The sequence below is a fragment of the Phasianus colchicus genome, chromosome 7 (genome assembly GCF_987193195.1).
Source record: "Phasianus colchicus chromosome 7, bPhaCol1.hap1.1, whole genome shotgun sequence".
In the NCBI taxonomy this organism is placed as follows: domain Eukaryota; kingdom Metazoa; phylum Chordata; class Aves; order Galliformes; family Phasianidae; genus Phasianus; species Phasianus colchicus.
Window position 1 is genome coordinate 11,401,915 of NC_143442.1, and position 17,991 is coordinate 11,419,905.

The following is a 17,991-nucleotide window of genomic DNA, read 5'->3' on the forward strand; positions in this document are numbered from 1 at the left end:
AAATCCAGGTTTCTGATGAGTTCAGAGAAAACCCAAAATGAATATAGAAAAAGGGTAGAGATGATGCAACATGAGACACCATATGCATTATAGTCAGAAGGTAGAAAGCAGGAGAAGAACTCAGTTGCTGCAATTCTGAATAGATCTAACTAGTTCTGCTAGCAGGTCAGTGAGTGTAACTGCACCTCCTGAAGTGGAGCCAGCAAAGGGGAATGGTTTGGTGATGCTCAGGACCTCCACATGATGTGGTGAGGACTTTTACTGCAGAAAGTCTGGAGGAAAAGCTGGGAAGAATTTTTTTAAAAACACATTTCTCTAGATTTTAATTAGTAGTAACATTTCTTTGACCACATCAGACTCCAGAAGAGATGCTCCCATTTTTGATCCTACAGCACCACCAGTGTGGTCCCTGGTGTATCCAGACCTGAGGGGCACTGACTAGACCTGGCTTCAGAATCAAAGGAACATAAAGGAAAAGACCTCTAAGATCATCTCCAACTTTCCACCTATCACCTGTATTGCCCACTAACCCATGTCCTCAAGTACTATATCTCATCAAATCACAGAATCCTTAGAGTTGTAAGGGACCTCTCTAGAGGTCATCTAGTTCAACTCCCCTGCAGTGAACAGGGACACCAGACCTTAATCCAGCCTTGCCTTGAAAGTTTCCAGGGACGAGGCATCAACCACATTTCTGGGCAACTGGTGCCAGTGCCTCACCACCCTCACTGTAAAAGACTTTTTCCTTATATTCAACCTAATTCTACCCTCTTCAAGCTTGAAGCCATTTCCTCTTGTTCTATCACCACAGACCCTGCTAAAGAGTCTGTCCACTTTCCTGTAGCCCACCTTTAGATATTGAAAGGCCTCTATCAGGTCACCTTGCAGCCTTCTTTTCTCCAGGCTGAACAGCCTCAGCTCTCTCAGCCCATTCTCTTGGGAGAGGTGTTCCATCCCTTTGATCACTTTTGTGGCCCTTCTCTGGATGCATTCCAGCAGGTCTCTGTCTCTCCTGTCCTGAGGACTCACATCTGGATGCAGTACTGCAGGTGAGGCCTCACCAGAGCAGAGCAGAGGGGCAGGATCACCTCCCTCGACCTGCTGGCCGCACTTCTTTTGATGCAGCCCAATATAAAACTTTTCCTTCTGGACTGCAAGGGCACATTGCTGGCTTATGTCCAGCATCCCATTCACTAGTACCCCAGGTCTTTTTTGGCAGGGCTGCACTCAGTCCTTTCATCCCCCAGCCAGTATAGTGAGGGTTGCCTCAACCCAGGTGCAAGATCTTGCATTTGGATTTGTTAAATCTCACGAGGTTCACCTGGGCCCACTGCTCAAGCCTATCTGGGTCCCTCTGGATAGCATCTCATCCCTCTGGTGTGTTGACAGCACCCCACAGCTTGGTGTCATAAGCAAACTTGCTGAGGGTGCACTCAATCCCACTGTCAGTGTCACCGATGAAGATCTTCAAGAGTATCTGTCCCAGAACTGACTTCGGTGGGACGCCAATTGTCACCAATCTCCATCCAGACACTGAGCTTTTGACCACTGCTCTCTGGACTCAATCCTGCAGCCAGTTCTTTGTCCACTGAATAGTTCACCCATCAAATCCATATCTTTCCAATTTGAAGAGAAGGATGTTATTGGTTACTGTGTCAAAGGCCTGACTGAAGTCCTGATAGATGACACCCGTGGCTCTTCCCTTGTCCACTGATGCAGTGACACCATCATAAAAGGCCATCTGGGTTGGTCAAACACGATTTGCCATTGGTGAAGCTTTGTTGGTTCTTCTGTATCACTTCCCTGTCTTCCATGTGCATTAGCATAACTTCCAGGAGGATCTGCTCCATGATCTTTCCCAGCACAGAATCTCCACAGCTCTTGAACACCTCCAGGTACAGAGACTCAACCACCTCCCTGGATAACCCATTCCAGTGCCTGAACACTCTTTTGGAGAAGAATTTTTTCCTAATATCCAAGCTGAACCTCCCCTGGTGCAACTTGAGGCCATCACCTCTCATACTGTCACTATTACTTAGGAGACTTTTGAGAGTCCATTACAACAGGAGCTAAGTGTAGGCTGCTATCTGCAGGGCTCTTCTATGTGTGCTAAGCGGCATGGTTTCACTGCATGAAGGTTATGAAGAAAGGAAGCTGTAGGTAACTCCCTGGGTTGGAAATCACATACATGAAGACTATTTTACAGCATGCAGCACAGACACAGTTGTGGTGCAGTGCATGGAAAGAGAGCAAAACCCACAAGAGGCAGGTCTGACGGAGTGAGCTATGGGGATACCTCTGAAGCTTTCCATGCTGTGTTCTCTGCACATACCACATCTGCTTCAGAAAGACGAAGGTCTATTTTAGGCACATTTTATGGAGTTTTAAAAAATGTTATTGGGACTATATTTTGTATCCCTTTGCCAGTAAAGCCAGATGACTGCACCATGGGCTGGATCTCCAGATGGTTTAAATCATCAGCCTTGCTCTAATTTGCACCAGCAAAGGATCCGGCCCCATGAGTCTAACTACATAAGGTAGATGGAGCTATAAAGAATACACCAAATGAGCTAAAATAGCTGTTCTAAAAATAAATGCCACAACAAGACTTCCAGCGCTACACATACGTATCAGGTCTGTTGAAATAGTGTTGCCAATCCCAAGAATTCAAAAATCACGAGTTGTGCATGAGATTGGCTTTAAAATACCCACAAGGTTTAAAACAACAACAACAACAAAAAAAAAACAACAAAAAAGAAGAGCAATAATGTCAATGGAGCTTTTTTGGTTTGCATTTCTGAGGGTTTGGGGGTTTTTTTTGAGTGTTCAGGACAACTCTGGTGATGTTTTAAAGGATTTTGTGTGATTTACTTTCTTCCTCTTTGGCAGGAGCAGGCCTAGGAACTTGCTGCTAAGAAAAGAAAAAAGAAAAAAAAAAAAAAGAGAGAGAGAAAATGATTCTCATGTAATTGCTTGACTCCAGAAACCGAGCTTTTAAGAAGAATATCATGAGACTCATGATAAAATCATGAGAGTTGGCAACACTATTAGTGAGCTGGAAATGATATAAAGCTCCCACTTCAGCAGTCTATAAAGGATCGGACTTTAAGTCATAAGCTTTTTATGCTCAGAAAACCTGTCACTGCCTTATGACTGGCCTTTTCATTGTCACAGGTCTTCAGATTTTCATTAGATTAATTCAGATAGTTTCTAGGGACCTTCTGTTTGTGTGTAGTCAAAACAATATTTGGCAACAAATGATTGGTGCAGCAAATTACAGATGGACACAAATGGGACTGGGCTCAAAGCAGGCTGAGAGCCTGGAGGAAAGGCTGTGTCTGGGGAAAATGAGATATTTCCACCCGGCTGCATTGGCTGGACTTGTACGAATCCCTGAAGAGCAAAGCCCTCACTGAGAGATGAATCTGCAAATGCATACTTTACGTTAGCAAACCAGAAGGATCCTGCGAAGAACAAATAACGAAACCAGGAGAACTGCTTTAGAAGCCTGACATCTTCCACAGTCTGCAGCAAAGATCCGCCTGTCACTGGGGTGAGGGATCTCCCAGCAGCATGGGGCAGTGGGATTTTCCTGATTAGTGTGTCCAGCCAGCGCTAATCCATGACGACAGGAGTCACTGACATCAGATGTGAGGAGAAGCGAAATCCAGGATGCAGCTGGCTCTGGGCACCATTCACAACACCAGTGGCTAGGTAACCTTTGTGTGCCTGCTTGCTGCTGTCCGAGGGGTCAGCCCAGCTGTAACCGGCTCCAATTAGCACTGCAAGATACGCAGGTCCTCGCCAAGGTCACAGAAAAGTGGGAGATCGTTCTGTGACTTTGAAAGCCTATTAGGAAGCATTGATCCTCCTAAGTGAAAGTTGAAAAGACTTGCAACAGACTTAGGAAAACATAGGGAGAGGTGTGAGTACATCACACCTTACTGTGGCTGTTAAAAGGCCCCCACTGCTGAGGGAACAGCACATGGCAAAGCTGACACTTCCAGAAGAGTAATTGCTGATTTGTCTTTCTATGTGGAGCTCACCCTCTAGAAGTGCAATTTCAGGTGCCAGGGGCTGCCGTGTGCTTGACAGAGCTCAAATCCCCATCACTGTTTGATCTGTGCGTTTGAAATCAGCTGCACTGTGGTTTTAGGTGGAGAGACCTTGACTTTTAAACAGCTGATTTACTTTCTTAGCACAGACCGCCTAGGCAGGAGAGCACTGTAGGAAACTTACTGATTGAGAGGGGAGAAGTCCACACTACTGACTCTGATCTCTCTTTACACCGAAGTACAGCAGGAAAAATCCCATTACACCCCATGAATGACACAAACACAAGCCTGTCCCTGGAAGAATTTCTTAACTTTACAATAATGAATTCCAGAAGAGAAAACCTGGGCCCACCTGAACAGCTCTGTGACTCACAGCCATCTTTCAAGGGGCCCTTAACAATTTATGGGCTGAAAGGAAACAGGAAAATTCTGGCAGCTGTGTTGGAGTTTGCTTTGCATTTTGAATCCAGAGAACCAGCAGAACCCAATGCAGTCGCAGGAGCATCTGACTGCTGAGTTCGTTGCTAAGACTTTCAGAAGACCTGGGCCTGCTCTAGGGAAGGAACGTCCCATTTAGAAAGGATACAGTACTGGAAAACACTTCAACACACAATCAAGAGAACTCTTAACTCTTAGAAAGTAGGTTCAGTTCCTTCAGAATCCAGAGAGGAAAAAGGAAAATATTTTGTGCAGTAGTACTGGTCTTTTTGAGATGCCACATGTCCAGAAATCCTAGAGAACTACATGGATGTCCTAGACTTAGCCAATACACTCCTTGAAGAGTCACAAAGTACTTGTGTAGGTGCTGTGAAGATGCAAACTGCTCTACCCCTCATGCTTTTAGGAACCATGTGTCATACTGCATACGTAGTGAAATGCCAGATTGATGCAAAATAAGTGCTATAAATAAGAAAATTAGCTCAATGAATTGTAAACAAATTGGTGAACAGTGCATCACCATATTCATTCTGCTTTTAATGTTTTGTTTGTACATGAAGGTTCAGCTGCAAATCTGGCAATGAGATGAGATGATGCTCATTAACGGACCAGAAGGAGTATTAAAACTATGACAAGCTGCCATCTAGTGGAAAAGTGGAGAACACATCTCAACCAGTCACTAGAGGTGCTAAAAAAATTACTCTCAAATCTGCAAGGAGTGAAAAAAGCTACGTACCTTGCACGTACAAGGCTCTCCATTGGTAAACAAACTCAGGCTGGCATTTTAATCTCTGAGGGCAGTGTATCTGCACAGAAATTTACAGACATGTACATATGCTCATAACATTACATGTGCGTGCATTCATGAATGTTTAAAGTGTAGCAAACCAGAAGTCCCTGGAGCCACAGAGGCCTGGTGTATATTGTGTTGGTGATTAGCATCCCATGACCATTTTGAAGTCCAGTAACACTGATTGCCAGGAAAGTCCTCAAGACAGCAACTTCACTGGGTGGAAGACACTACAGTAGCTGTGGGAAGATGTTATTTTTGCAGGGACCTGCTTAGCACAGACTATCACTAAGGGTCAGCGCTTCCCAAGAAGTATGATGCTTTCTTTTTACAGTAAATACATTCACAGAATTTTAATGAGTACAGTACCTATTATCAGAGGGCCATCACGATTTGAATCCAGCTTGCTTCTGCTGCTTTGCCTGACCCTGAAAAAACAGAAGTACTACTAAATCACTTCTGAATTGTCCTACACGTCTTGATCCAGGTAATTCCCTCCACCGTGGCCTGGGGCATTCAAAAGGGAGCATAGGTAGGATCCAGATACTATTCAGTATCCGGATTTTGGCCTAGACAGAGCTGGTTGGCCTGTTTGCTGCTGTTGGTTTTAAACAGATGGACGATTCCATGCCGTGCAAAGATGTGTTCAACGATTGGATCTTGTTTGTTTGCTATGGGACGCAAAGACATACCTACAATACAAAGTTTCAGTCCTAAGTTTACAGACACAGGTAATTGTTGCAAGTCCAACTCTGCCACCTCGTGGTAACTTTTAAAAGGTTCTACTTAACGTAATCAGTGAGTTAGCTGTATATGCAGGATAGGAAGATTTCTGCTGAAGTTCCATAAGCTAAAATATTTACAGGAAAGACACCCTTCTGCATTTATAGGGATATTTCCATATTTCAATTAGATGGAATAAAGGGGGGATTTTCTCGGTAGTTATTTGCTTTATATTTTTACCTCAGCTATTGAAAGGCTGACATTTGTTTCACATTTGCGCAGAGCTGGCTTGCAGTCAGGTTCTCTTCCCGGTTCTCACGCAATGCCTCCACGCTGCAGCGCCTGGATTATAAACAGGGGAGCATTTAAACTCAAGCAATTTCTTTTCCTCCTCACTGAGGTCTATGCAAGAGCCAAGTTTTAAACAAAGCGGTTCAGTCAATTATATGCAAAAATTATTATAAAGCAAAGAACCATTTAAACTTTTTGGACAACAGATATTTGCAGTGTGCCAAGAGGCAACACAAACTGCTGTCCTCACTGAAATGAGTGACCTAGCCTGCCGCCCACTCTGGGACCAGATATTTCAGAGGAAGAAGTAAGAAACTCTGCTTTCAAAGAGTTGCCTCAGTCTTTTCCTCCCTCCTTGCAGAGCCAGTAGTTGGCAAGGCACAGAAAACAAACGCCTTGATTTCCCTGTGACGATGCAGCCACACGGTGCATAGCACCATGAACTTCCCTTCACCCTGCCCTCCTCCCAGGTGAGTCTCTAGTTACGAGATCCACAATACAAGGGTTGTTCAACAGCCCACCACTCTGTCAGCCTTCATTTCCATCCCCGCTGTCCGGTGCTCATTCATGCACAATTACTTGCTCCATCTCACTTCTTCCTGCTGTTGCTCTCAATATTGATGTGCACATTCTTTTCAGATGTAGTGGGGCACTTGGGTTTGAAGCTTTGAAACCACATCAAATTATCCCAGGCTTCTGAATAAACAAACCCAGATTAAAAGTTTTAGTGCAAAACATCTCAGTGCTTTCCTTCACTTTTCCCTTCTTCCACTACCGTAATTTATGCACCTAGAGATGCAAAGCCAAGAGCAAAGCAGTAAAAAACAAAAGGACTCACAAAGAACTTACAAATCAGTGCCTTACATCCAGCCAGCCCTTCCCCTTCCTTCCAGTCATGTCAGATGATGATCTCTGTCCTCCTGGTTTCCTACCTGCCACACTGATGCGTCTCCCGTGGCGACCTGGAGGAGGAGGTCAGGCTTTGCAGTGAAGGAAGCCAGGTGTCAGGGTCTACAAAGAAAGTTTTCAGCAGTGGCAGCTGCTCATCGCATCGCATTCCCCTGCAGGCTTGTGTTTGGCTCTGACCGCGTATCTGTTGGTGGCCATGCTTGGTCCTGCCGAGAGTCATATGTGGGGTCAGCTCCCAGTGGGAACATCAAGTTTCTTCTCCTGGAAGGCAGCCCCCAGTGATTTGCAGCTCTGGGAAAATGTTCTCTTTCTTTATTCTCACATTGAATTTCCTTTTGTATAGAAATGTATTTTCAAGAAAGTCTATTTTCCATAATTTCTAAAGAAATTCCCTCTCAAAAGGGGACTGAAACCCTTCTAAGTTCATGTTCTTCTTTAAATTCTATAACAACAAAAATATACCTTCTTCTTCAGAAAAGTTTTATCCACTGACAGGAATAAGTTTTAGGATATTTATGAAGAATATTGAACTTCATTTGAAATTGAGTCACATATAAAGCGAGATAGACCCTTCTGAACCCCAGCAATCCTTCAGCATTTAGAAGAGTCTCTGATTATGAGATTTACCTTGTAATCAATGATGATCAAGTAAGGCTTCAGGAGAGCTTGTTACAAAAGGCAGCATTTACCTATCAACTGGAAATATTAGAGACAATCTTAAGTGCAAAATAAAAATGTGGAGTTGTGTCATTGAGGCTTTGCACTGTGAGTTAGGCAATCGCTATCTTTGAGTGTACTTTTCCATTTTCCTCTGGGCAGGTTTACTGGGAGATGACATTCGCTACTGCTGCTTGGAGCACTCCTGTCCTTTGGGTACTGGTTTAGTGGCTGGTCACAAGCCTGGGATTCAGGATATTGGCTTCTATTACCTGTAAAATAAGGATAGTACATTTATAAAGAGAGTATAGTTATTGAACGTGATGAAATCCTTGACTACAGTGGTGATAAAGACCCTAAAATGTCTATTTTGACAGCTCTGAAGAACAACAAATGCCACAGACTGAGAGGAACATTTTGAGGGAAACCTGTAGCACAGCGGATGGTCACCAGGTTGCTTTCTGATCCCTGCAGCTGTCCCACTCAAGGGAGCACCACTGGCAGTCTAAGCAAATTCCTTAGGAGCTGGATGCAGTGCAATCCCAAGTGACAAAGTCATTTGGCCTTCAGTCATATCCTCTCCCTCTCAGCTGTTTCTCTGAACAGGGAATTACACAAAAAATACACGATGCAAACATCTCTCTTCACTTTTTAAATGCACTGTCCTGTAATTTTATGAAGTGTCCCTCATGATTTTCTAAAGATCCAAAACATAAATTATATCCCATTGAATTTTTACTTGCTTAGGTCCGATGCTTCTTCTCCTGAGGAGTTTTAACTATTCTTTCTACTTCCCTCTATCCTCGTTATATCTTTTTTTTTTTTTTGGACTTCTGTCAGATTCCACTGCTATTTCAGAACACCACTACTGATGAATTTGTGGTAGCATACAAACTCTTAATAAGGGATCCTGTGGGTTATCTCAATATCCATGCATTTTAATCTAAATAACTGTGCTAGATTAAAGAGAGCTTTCACAATTTCTATTGTTATTCAGGGGGTCATCATCTGACACTTGTATGAGCTGCCTATTCACTATTCAGACCCCTGATAATGTAAGTCTATATACAGTCAGAAGCTCTTTTACATCTTCAACACCCCTGTCCTTCCCTGCATACAAAGTTTTCTGGAGCAGCCAGAAGAGGGGACTTATTGTGCCATGGCACTTGGACATAGTTAAGGAGTCCAACTTATTCCTTCTTGGTCCTCCAAACCAAAGATATGCTCACTCTTTGTTTCTGTTCTACCTCCAAAGCCATGAAGTTGCACTGCTGATCAGCAGGCCTTTTCTCTTTAGATCAGTGCTACTATCACCATGACACAGTGTTATGAGTGTTATTTTTATGTCAAGGCATCAACGGAAAATCGTAGAGTTTTTCCAACTCGTGTTGCAGTTTTGCTCAGTGTCAGCATTGGAGACCCACTCAGGGAGAGCCACAAGCCAGGCAGTAGATGGCACCAATGTACAGCAGTTAAAGTGAGCACCACAATGCAAAAAATACTTCACATTGCTGTCGCCTCGTCCGGCCCTTCTGTTTGACCTTATCTGAGCTCAAAAACATCTTTGCTAATGATTGCTTCCTCATAGTAAAACCCAGATCCCAACACCTTCAAATGTAACCACAATCACAGCCCTCTCTGAAGAATGCTTTTTTTATTGCTGTTTCTTTCTTGTGTTTACCATTGTAAAAAAAATAGCACAAAGGATAGGAATTGTGCTCTCCTCACCACTGTGCCACAGGCCTGAAGCAGACCGCTGACGTCCTGTGTCCATTTTCCCACCTGCTCAATCTGGTGCTCAGTCAGGGTATCCATGTGTACACCTAATTCCAAGCTGACAACCAGATTTGTATTTAGAGGGAACCTTGGAGTTGAGTGGGTTGTTTTTTTCCCCTTCTCTGTACCGTGGATTACAATCTCTTCCTAGAAGCCTAGAATCAATATCACAGGGACTTTGGACATAAGCAGAGCTGTCTCCCTTACTTCTTCTTATCCTGCTATATCTTATAGTTTCAGTTCCTCACCATTTATTCCCGACCTTATGTTTTCTACAGTGTTTTTTGACTCATGATGTGGATGTCTAAGCCTGACATATCTTACAATGTTGCCCAAGATTTCTGTGGTCTATCATGATCCTGCTGGTCATTCAGTCCTGATTTTTTAGTGCACCAGAAACTGCCTTGCCCTTTTCAGCCCCATACTCAAAATTTGACTTCAGATCTGCAGTAGGATGAGGTCTTCAAGCTTTGTATACAAAAATGAGTGTAAAGCAATAGAATCACATTTCAATAAATTGTTTTAAATACTTTCTGGCTACAACAGTTTCATTCACTGCCCTTACTCCCCCTCTTCCACAGTTGCCCAAGGTTCATATGTAGACTGCCATAACTATCTAAGCATGTCCTAGCTCAGTAATGTCCATGTTAGACCAACAATTTGTACTGCCAATCAAATAAACTTACAAGGGATTTCACTTGAGACCAGCACAGTTTCTCTAGAGGCAGAAAGAACTCCTCCTCTGGAGTTACAAGAGACTTTTCTGGTTACCATATACTTGAAAGCATTATTTCTATAGAACAGATCACTTTTGTGAAACATCAAAGTAGTGATTAAAAAAACAAGAAAAACTGGCAAAGCTGTCACTGTCCTCCTACAGCTTTTAGCCAGCTCTTCTTTTTCATAAACTCATTATTGGCCCTGCATAATTCTCATTTTCCCAGCAGTTTTTCAGTTTGTTCTGCCCCCTTCTCTCCTACACTTCTTCCACTCCTAAAGGAGTTTGTTTCAAGGAACTTTAAATTTTAAGAGCAAGCTTTATTTATGGTTTTATTCATGTCCATTTGCGTTCATTACAAGGTGAGCTCCGTTTGCTTAACTGAGTCAGAATAACCTTATGCTGAATAACCTTACAGTAATAGAGGGGAATCTCTTTGGCTCAGGAAAACAAATTATAAAAGGTCTTGAGTCTCTGTGATCTCTCCAATGGTTCTGAAAATCCAGCTCCATGGGGACTGTGGATGGTCCAGTAGACACTACCAGAGAGACAGAGACTCACTAGAAGTAGTTTTCTTTTCTGCCTCTGTCAGAATTGCTTAAATCTCTGCACTCCCTTTTTCTGTTCTTTCCTTGCTAAGGCACAATTATGAGATCATAAGTAAACAGTCATATATTTGCTTTGTGTTAATAAAATCACACATAGATTCCTTCACCCCCTTTTCTAAGAACAATAAAGTAAAACATTTGCAAAGAATTAAAATCCACTTTGTTCTGAAACAACCTTGAAACCTGAGGAAGGATTTCACATCAGCATGTAGTTTTACACCGACGGGCACATTTAGAACATTATGACTCATGTAAGTATTTCTGGGTCAGAGAAAACAGGCTTATTTACCTTTTGTTGAAGAACCATAGTCCTTCAAGAGGAAGGAAAAACAGAATTGGAGCAGTCTAGTTAGGTCATCAGGACCAGGTCTCTGCAGTCCCTACCACCACATCTGACCATTTAACAGGGAAAGAAATACATATTCTCCTCTTGCTTTTCCTCCTCCTCCCACCAGGCCAGACCTCTCTCATCACAAAACAGCTCTCACCACCCATTTGAAACTTTCAACATCAAAGATCAAAAGCCTCAGCAACCTGACCATGCAATAGGTCATTAATTACTATCACCAGTGGTGGTGGGGAGCTGTGACTCATGGAGATTTGTGGGTGAAACTGTGTGGGTGACCCGAGATAAGTAATGCTGATAACTGTTACTAGGCCAGCTAAAATAGGTGGATACAGTATACTAGCTTTGGGACATGCAGTCCTTAGGCAATGGACTGTGTGCCATGCAGCAGAAGATGGCAAAACCATAGGAAGCAGAGAGAAACCCTGCTACCTTCTGTCGAAATTGTCTCTCCTCAGCCCAGATCTGGTGACAGATTTAAAGCTGATGGCATGAGGAACACATCCCAGGTATGCACCTGTTTTCTCCATAGCTCTACAGTACCTGCTAAATACGCATTCACATCCTTTGGCACTGTACATCCCTGAGAAATCTCCCTCTCCCTGAGTAGTGCAGATCCCAAAACAAAACCTATCCCTTCTTGTCATGCTAAGCAGGATCTGCTACTGCCAGTCTGCAAGTAAAGACCAGCAGGACCTATTGCCATTTGGGCTTTCTTTTCTCTTGGAAGCTCTGCTGCAGATCAGCAGAGAATAGAATCTTTGGTAGTTCATGGTGATGAAGTTACACTTGTTTTTAGACATACAGTGCCACTAAAACACTGATCTATGAATGCCTGGTGTTAGGAGAATGAACATGTCTAGAAGATATACATCTTATTAATATGTGGTGTCCTTTGAGTGGATGTGGCAAATATCTACCCACCTGGGGTACGTCCTCTCCACTATCACCCCAGCAGGTTTCTAGGGACTACAATTCCTTTTTCAGAGTTAGAAGCTGTTTGAACAGAGGATGCTAAAAGGCCTGAAAGATCCTGTTGGGCAGGGAACAATCAACCAGTTTAGCTTTGTCAGTGGAGGAGGATTAAATAAAGGCAGGCAACTTCTATTCTGGCTCCTGCATATGCTCAGTAGTTAGACCTAGCTAGAAAACTGGCCTACTCTGACAGTGATAGATCCAGAGGAGGAAAGAATATCCTCCATAGTCCATCAGTGGCAGTTCATAAAGCAAATTGTAGTTATGGTGTTCTACCAAGGTGAACAAAAACCTAAATCAGGATCTGCAGTTGTGGTAACAGTTTCACTAAGGTATCCTAAGTTATAGTGAGACACAGAGGAACATGTAAAGAGGTAATTTCCATAAGACTGAAAGCATAAAGCAGAGGCCAGCAGCTCTTCTTATGGAAATAGTAGCAGTACTGAGAAGCCTAGCATTCTTGCTCTATGCCTCTGCCATAGTACCACCAAACAATATACAACATCCATGTTGGTAGGAAGACATAGGAAATACAGAATTAAATTTTCCTGTGTGTTCAATGCTAAAGCATAATTGCAACAGAGGTTAGAAATTGAGCCCTTCTTTTGAAACAATTGAGCACCTAATCCTCATTATTTTCATTCACTACAAAAAGTAATCCAGGAAAAGTCCCTTTAAAGAAGGAATTGGAGTGCATGCAATGCAATTAGGAGACGTGAAGTCCTACTATTCACTCAGAGACCTAGATCAAGTCCTTTAACTAAATTAGAGCATAAAAATGGTTGTAAGATCAAGGTTGCATTTAATCAAGTCCCTTGTGCCCTGCGCAGCCAAAAATGAAGACATCGAGGAAAAAGTAAACTCCAGTCATTTCTAGTTTACAGAAGCTCAACTAGAGGTTGTTTCTGTTAATAAGCTTCAATTAATTTCAGTTCCTTGAACTTGCCTAGCCTGTCCTTGAACTCATCCACAACATCCTGCAGCAAGGATTTCTGTGTAATTACACACTATATGAAGAACCACTTTGTACAGAAGCCATTCTGTTTATCTGGTGATTCTCATTGTCCTTTTTGAAATCTATTCCACTTCTATTTTACCAGCAATCTTTGTCACCTAAAAATTCTCTTCTTCCAGGTACATCATCAGCATTTTGAGCAGCACAAATCCCAGAATAGATTCCTGTAGTGGTTCATTGCAAGACTTGCCATTTACTCTTATCTTTTATGCCTCCTCTACTATTTTAATTCATGCAGAAACCTTCTCTTTTCTCCCACTGTTGCTCAGTTCTCATAAAAACATTGTAAGGGCTTTTTAGATCTCCAAGTACTATATATGAAATGGCTTTCCCTTATCCGCATGCTTGCTGACCCTTCAAAAAACCTCAACAGATTTTGATGCTTGAGTAAAAAAAATGTATATAGTTTCCTATATATATATACACCCATACAGCTCTCTGCCCATCTGACACCGGACAGTTGCTTTATTTTGATGTATCTAAAAAAAGACCTGCTTTCAGTTTTAATGTCCTTTGTTAATGTTTCTTAGGATGTTGAGTTGAAATATCTGCAGTTACCATTACAGAGCAACTCTTGAACTCTAATATTTCAACTTTTCCATGATCTATTCTTTCAGTCATACTTCCAAGACATTTGAATTCCCAATAAATTTGCAGATGGCACTTTTTTCACTTCCTTTTCTGAGGCAAATAAGATACTTAGACTCATCAGCTGTGGGCAGACAACTTGACATAAAAGGCAGGGTTCAAAGCCTGAAATTTTCTGGATTCTAATTGCAAAATTGCAACAAAAATAAAAGATCTTATCTGAGATAAATTGCTGTTACATAATTAACACTACTTACTTGAAAATATGTTATGTTCTAAAAATGCTAGAGGGTAAAAAAAAATACAACAACAATGATGAGATGAAGGGAAAAAAAAACTGTGTACTCCAATTTTCAGGCACGAGTGGGAAGGAACTGCAGAATGCTGGGACAAAGATGTGTAGGACAAATATATCGCCTGCATGTGTACTGTTACCAAAATACTCACTGAAACACATGGGGGATAAACAACCTTATTTAGAATACAAGATTGCACACACAGTTAAAAAGCTGGGAAAATAACTTGAAAACCTAATGAGCATCAAATGGATACTGTGGAGGAAAATGCCAGAAAAATGGCAGGTGTGAAGGCTACGTAAGATCATCTTCGATGAAGAAGTCAAGAAGGTTATGAGTACTTAAGATTTGTATCACTTGTTCAGATTAAAGATGATAGCTTTTAACAGGAGGACGCTACTGACGAATTACATTGTCAAAATATTGTTGGTATATAGGCATGAAGGGTAAAATATGTTTAAACACACAGTTTGGGATATAGTGAGATATCTGTTCAGCTCAAAGTAAAAGATGCAGCTATTGCTAAAAAAGTAGGATCCTTTCTGCAGTTATACACGTGCATGCTGGGATAAGACTACTCATGGGAACTACGGACATGGCACTTAAGAAAGAGACAATCTGAAGAGAGTAAGCATGAAGGTCATGGTTTATAGACCTCTGACCAAGAAAGTAAAGCTGGCATTACAGGATTTGGAAAAAGCTGGGGAGATACAACTGTCTGCAAATATACGGAAGGTTACTGTACAGAGTAAAGTCAAAATTTCTATTTAATCGCTTTAAAATTGTGGCAAAGATTAGATTGATATAAAAGAATGCTTACTGTAGGGATAGGAAAGAAAACTGTAAGGTCACTTAAAATGACTGAGGAATCCCCACAATTGGAACTTCTCTACAAACATATTACATAAATACCTATTGGGTGAAACTTAGGTGTAGCTGACCCTGTTCTGTAGAAGAGGACTTCTCTAAGTCTCTCTGGCCTCTATCGATAATGTTTGTATTTCTACAAAGTTATGCACAAGATTAGAGGTTAATAAAAAGATGGTGATAGTCCATGCTATTTTTTTTTTCCATATCAAATGGGTGTGTTATGAAGACTGATTAAAAAAAAACAAAAAAGGTTCACTAAAAGAAAAAGCACCTGAATTCCTCCCCCTTAAAAATCTATTTTCTTATGAGAAAGATCCAGAAAACAACAAAACCTGTATCAAAATATGTCAAATGAAAACAAATATTGTGATTGAAATAATAAAAAAAAAATACTCCCATTTAAGAGTGTTGCCCTGGTAACCAGGGACACTGTCATTCTGTGGTCCTGTTCTTCCCATTCTCCCCCACGATTCAGGCTTCCCTGAATCCAGCATGCCCAGCCCTGATGTAGCTGGGACTCCCTTTAGAGGCTGTTTTCCCTTCTCCCAGATTGTGGGCCATGAAACATCACAGTACATGCAGCCCGAAGAGGAAGCACAGCTGGGAGAGAACAGGATCTAGAGGAACTCACAGCGCAGTTACAGAGAAGCATGAAGCAAAATATATGAACAGAAATACAGTTTCAGAACAAGCTAATTTAAAATACATATATATAGTTTGGATTTTTCTTAGGAAACAAACAGCTGCCCCTTATCTCCCACAGACAACTTTGGGAGGACAAATTCCTGACCGCACCCCTCATAATTTCCTGTTCTGCATTAGAGATATCTGATTCTGTTATTTTTGCCTACTTTGGTCTCCCTCAGACGAAGGGGTTACTTTTGCCAACATTCACTGCAGCCGTTGGAAGTGTCAATATTGTGAGCTTCCCCTAAAGCAAGACTCACTCTCAGCCAAGCTGCGCTCAGAGGCTCAGCACTGCACTCAGAAAATAAAACGCTGATAAAATAAACATACCTTCATCCCAATTCAACGGGAAGTCTATCGCTCCTTATTAATAATGTCTCTTCCAGACGAATGATCTGGCAGGACAGCAATTTCACTGTCCTGTGTTCACATTTCAGAGGGGGGCTCTAAAAGGAGCAGCTGGTTGACTTCGTGGAATAGGCCAGCAACTCCAGCAGAGCCCAGAGGGGTATTTTAGGCAATATTCTCCTATAACAGCTTCACATAGCGCTCAGGTGAACGACAGTGCCCCACCTAAATATTTGACCTGAAGCTGCCACTAAGCAGCCTCTCCACGCTGACTTCTTTGATGGATCAATTTGGAATGTGTTAATGGCATTACTCAGCACAATAAATAAAATGCGACTCACCTTAACGTTTCTTGGAAGTAGTCATGGAGTTTATGACACCCAGTGGGAACAGCAAGAGAGGGTCATCTGGAAGGAATGGGGAAACATGCCGAGTGCTCACAGGGGAAATTTCAAGAAACAGATGGAGAAAATATCAGAATTCTCAGTAGCCTCAAAGGAACAGATGAAAAACTTTTGGGTCAATAAGCCAGAGAGTGAAAGGCTCAGAAACCCAGGTTTGTGGTTGTGTTATCTAGTCCATGTACTCGGAAATGCTAACGATCTTCCAAGCTTCATGGGGTGCAAAACTTTGAAAACTTCTCAGCTGAAGCAGTAGGGAAGATATTTCTCAGGTTATTTATGGGAAATAAAAATACGATTTGTTAAGCGGAAAGGAAGACATTCCAACCTCTGAAGAATCTCAGAAGGAATCTGATTCTTCTTTCTTTTCTAAAAGTTAAAACGAGAGAAAGAGAATTTTCAAACCTGATCATCAGATCTATTCCTGAAGACACAACTGGTGTAGAAAAACAGCATAACAACAATTTGAGATGGAAGTGCCATTTGTAGCTGTTAAGTTACCCAAAGGATCTTTCACATGAACGCTCCAGACTGAATAGCATGTGCATACACATTCCAGTCATGGGTCCAAAACAAACCAGGAAGCTAATGTGCACCCTCCAATGGGATTTAATTGACCATTAGTTTCCTAGGTTCTGAAAAATCATGTCATTATATCTAACTTATTTCTATACTGCATTTTACCCCCACAGGATCCTAGTGCTATAAACATTTAAAAAAAAATGCATCCTCCATCACAAAAATGCTATCACCTTTTGTGAGTGAAAGCTTCTGCCCGGCAACACTCCACAGTTGTTGTGGACATTTTTACTTTGGAATTGAAAAATACCATATCTTGCTACAATTACCCAAAAGAATGTAGGTCAGACAAACATAATTACGAATTATGGAGTTTTGACAAAGATGTGGCAGTAACAAGCTCACTGCTGGGAAACAGCATAACTAGTTCTTAATAATAAATTTCCTTTACACATCAGCCTCTCCCTAAAGATTCACACCAATAAAATGTAGCAGAAATATAAAATAATCCTTTCAAAAGTCTAGAGGGAGTTTATCTTTTGGGAAAAAAAAAAAAAAAAGAAGATAGAAAATGAAAGTAATTATAATTTCAGGGCTAAGCGTAGACATTCCAAAACAACACCTTTCATGAGCAATTTCTTGAGATTTTAGCAGGGCAATAAGACTGCAAGAAGCAGTCCAGATCTGTATTTGAGATGAACAAGAACCCCTTAGAGTGTAATGCCTCTAAACGCCAAACTGGTTCCTTGGTTTGGAAAGTACCAGTAATGGACTCAAGTATGTTAACTTGCATAGAAATAAACAAAGACATCCCTGGCAGCAGATCATCTCTACTTGTATACTCATAGATCTCTGAAGTTGATTAGCCATGCTGTGGGTAAGACCAAATTTTAAGATAGCAAGTCTAAGAAAAGGCCGAGCTTTGTGGTTTGTTTGTGAGCTATCAGCCTTCCTTGTCCACAAGGCTCTGTTTGGAGGACA

General features: G+C 41.7%; 1 protein-coding gene across 3 annotated transcripts in view; it reads right to left on the minus strand.

Moving 5' to 3' along the window:
* The window catches only part of GLI2 (GLI family zinc finger 2), a 388,026-nt gene that overhangs the window by 185,724 nt on the left and 184,311 nt on the right, over positions 1 to 17,991 (minus strand). For 2 of the 3 annotated variants that reach the window (XM_090143690.1, XM_090143692.1), the window contains exons 4-7: positions 7,834 to 8,135; positions 7,147 to 7,412; positions 6,247 to 6,348; positions 5,653 to 5,711 (exon numbers count right to left, since the gene is read on the minus strand). The gene's annotated coding sequence lies outside the window, so the exon portion shown is untranslated. The remainder of the gene's footprint in view (positions 1 to 5,652; positions 5,712 to 6,246; positions 6,349 to 7,146; positions 7,413 to 7,833; positions 8,136 to 17,991) is intronic. The other variant, XM_090143691.1, reaches the window with a different exon arrangement.